This window comes from Etheostoma cragini, chromosome 23 (genome assembly GCF_013103735.1).
Source record: "Etheostoma cragini isolate CJK2018 chromosome 23, CSU_Ecrag_1.0, whole genome shotgun sequence".
NCBI lineage: Eukaryota > Metazoa > Chordata > Actinopteri > Perciformes > Percidae > Etheostoma > Etheostoma cragini.
In genome coordinates, this window is record NC_048429.1 from 2,266,387 (window position 1) to 2,269,949 (window position 3,563).

Sequence of the window (3,563 nt, forward strand, 5' to 3'; positions counted from 1 at the left end):
GCAGAAATGAGCGAATTGAGAAAAAATACTGAATACAAAGTCTATATGATAATGTGTGTGTGTGTGTGTGTGTGTGTGTGTGTGTGTGTGTGTGTTCGTGTGCGTGCCTGTGTTTGTATTTGAGACAGCTGTGATGATAAATGGACTGATAGCCTTTCTAGCTGAGCTTACAGCCTCTAATTAGTTTTTAATTGACAGCCATTAAAGATCCTCATTCCCAATCCTGATTATCTGTTGCACAAAGCAGCGATCTAACCGCCCCCTTCCCTCTCTGATTTGCATCAGTTCCATTGCTTATGATATTGTCCAGTTTTTATTATTATTTTGATTTGGTTGTATTGTATGCATTTAGCTGACAGCTGAAACAGTGTGTGCTGTGTTTAGCTTTGTCCTGAACACATCATAATTATTATATTTAAGAAGTCAAAAACAGGCATACAGGTGGTAAATTACTGATAGATACATCTTTCTACATACACATATCTCAAGGGAGTCAGTAATTACAAGATACTGTCTCAAGATAAGTCTTTTGCATAACAGCTACGTATTTTTGTTAAGAAGCAGCAAATGTGGGCTCTTAATGGTCTTTTTATTTATATTATTGGTGCACAGCATTTATGAAATGGAGGAGGGGGGGGGGGGGGGGGGGGGGGGGGGGGGGGGGGGGGGGGGGGGGCGTAACATCTGAGAGTTACTTTTTGCTTGTCAAGGAGAAGCCTAAAGATAATCTCAAGACGGTTTTGAATATGAACCACATTCCCACATGTGCACTCTGGTGTTCCCCATGACTTTAAAAGGAAAAGTTATTCTTTGTTTCTTTTAAATGTTTTTTTTTTCAACAACCTGGGTCTTTTTTTGTAGTTTGAACCACTGTTGCTATTGATAATTGTAACACTTTACTTAGTAGGTTCTTTGTAGAGTTGTAGGGACGCGCAAGTCACCTCATCATATGGCATCACAGCAGAATGCATGAGGTATCAACCATTGAATTTATGGGAAGTAATAATAATGTGGTGCAAATATTTGAATGTGATACAGAAAAGTGGCCAGAAACATTTAAGTTACCAAAATGGGAAGCAGCTCTGCGACAATGAGCAACAAGAATTTTGATCCTGAGCTGTTGTTTGGTCGTATACTTCAAATCAAGGATTTATTGAAACTTAAAAAGCATCAAACACATCCCAACAGCAGAACGGACGACAGATACTTATACAGTCCTCTATTTTTGGTGCTATTTGGCTCTACATCGATAAGAAAGACAGAAAATCACTTCTTCGGCCGGGACACCAACTCCAGGTTTCCTGAATGATATCAGTCAATCAAGGTAAACTAATTAGGCCTTGCACAGGAGCACCCTGGCTGTGCCCAGGAGGTGAACTAGCATCTCTTCAGATAACAGTCCACACTCCATATTTGGGCCGAGCGGGGACCTGAACCAGACCTCCAGTTCCCAACCCAACTCCCTACAGACAGAGCAGATGAAAATGTCAAAAGTCAGATTCATTCGGGCAAGCAATCAAATCAACTTGACAAGCATAGTTTACCTCGTTATTATGGATCCCACGTAACTTCTAGGCAAGTCCCACCCTACGAAGCAGCCCGATTGGTTGGGGTTAGGCATTGACCTCAAGGGGTTAAAGTTAGGATAGCGGATAGGTCAGGGGATAGGACCTTAACTAATTGGGTTACTCTACCTCTTGTAAGCATGGACGCCCGGCCAATAGCAGCGGGTGAATGCTATTGATGGGTGAGTCTTGCCTAGAAGTTGCGTGGGTTCCATAATGGCGCTCGAAAAAAAAGAAGCTTTTTCAGCGGTGCGTGTTTGCTGCTCTGGCAGGTGCCATTCTTTGCCTCTCCCTATGTCCTGTTTCACGCTCGCAACCCCCTGCACAGCTCTCAATTTTGGATATGGACAACAAAGAGTAATATCTGCACGTGTAAAATGGTATAATTTTCTTGTGAGCATGTTTTATCACGCTCGCGAGACATGACAGAATCCTGACACCATAGACGCTGCAGTTCATAGTCAGTGGCTTAAACCTTCACGTTTTAGTAACATGTAACAGTCACTTGTCCAAAGTGGTCTGGAAGTTAGGGTTGAAATGGATTAAAAAGCTCTGATCACAATGTGTCCATGTTTCATAACCGTATCCTAACTGTTATCAGTGGTGATGATAAGCAGGTAAACCACGGGATTATTAAAGGTGTTGGGAACCCTGAACTCTGGGCTGGATATATGGGAGACACATTTAATTGGACTGGATTTAGTTGGGTAGCTTTTTAGTGGCCAGCTGTAAAGCAGTTGGTGACAATAATTTTGTTCAAAAGACTCCACACAAAAATGGGTTCTATATTTATCTGCATGCTGGTTTCTTCTTGTTTCATCTACTCAAAGGAGGATAGTCAAGTGTGTTTCACCAGCATTCAAGACATTTGAGGGAAAGAGAGGTGTTGACAGGATCATGACTCTCTGTTTGTTCTTTTGTGAGGTGTCACCGTCTCTATGAGTGTGCATATGTGTCTGTGTGTGTGTGTGTGTTATTGACGCACAGACTGTCCAACATATGTGATCAGCTTTCATCCATAGACTTTCTGTCTGTCATTAGTCATGAGCAGCGTGGCTATTCAAAGAAAGGGCTGCTGGGAATCCAGCACGTGTGCCAGATCTACACCAATCCATCCATCCAATGGCCAGGATTAGAAATTATCATATTAAAAATACACTAAGCAGCCACTCAATTAGGTACATGTGTACAATCTAATATGATCCAATGCAACAGCTCTGCAAGGAATTCTACTTTTACAACGCATTTCATTTTCAGGGTTTTTGTTGACAGTAACAGAAATCAGTCTTTATTTTAACAGGTGCTCAGAATATTCCGCCTATCTCATGTATGTAAATGGTGTGGCTAAAATATTAGGAACACATATCAATACAATGTAATCCAGGTCAACACCACTGGAAACAACAAACGCAATAATAAACATCTAAGCCTCCGCTAATTTGCCTGGTCAGGCTTTTACAAAAACAAATCTCAGCAAATATAGAAAGAAAAGAGGAAGAAAAGATATAAAATATACATACAAAAATCTGTTGCCCTCTCTCTCCCCTTTCATGGGTTCAGCTGCTCAGAAAATCCCCCCCCCCCCCCAAATTATATATCTATGTAATACGAGAAGAAATGCTGAGTATCGGAATAAAATACAGAAATAATCAGCCAAAAAAAGCCAAGATTAAAATTTGCCCCCAAAAAAACAAATTAGAAACCTGAATAAGAAAGTCTGGGTTACACACACAAACAGTATGATGGGACGATTTGCCCCAGGCAACAGTGGATCCTCCTCTACAGTGTAAAGGAGCGTGAGGGTGCTGCACCGAGCCGCAGGCTATCAAAGCATCTGTTTATTGTCTCCAGCCCCGAAGCCCGTTAGATCAAAGAGGATGTGAACGCTGCCAGAGTGACTGGCTTTCTGCTCACATTCACACATACACTCAGCGGCCACTTTATTAGGTACCCCATGCTAGTAACGGGTTGGACCCCCTTTTGCCTTCAGAACTGCCT

The 3,563-nt window shown here is 41.9% G+C and overlaps 1 long non-coding RNA gene across 1 annotated transcript in view; it reads right to left on the reverse strand.

The window, feature by feature from the left end:
• Positions 1-3,175: 3,175 nt before the first annotated feature.
• LOC117938926 overlaps positions 3,176-3,563 on the reverse strand; it is a 13,758-nt gene continuing 13,370 nt past the window's right edge. Inside the window, exon 3 of the long non-coding RNA XR_004655502.1 lies at positions 3,176-3,185. This is a non-coding gene — a long non-coding RNA (uncharacterized LOC117938926). The remainder of the gene's footprint in view (positions 3,186-3,563) is intronic.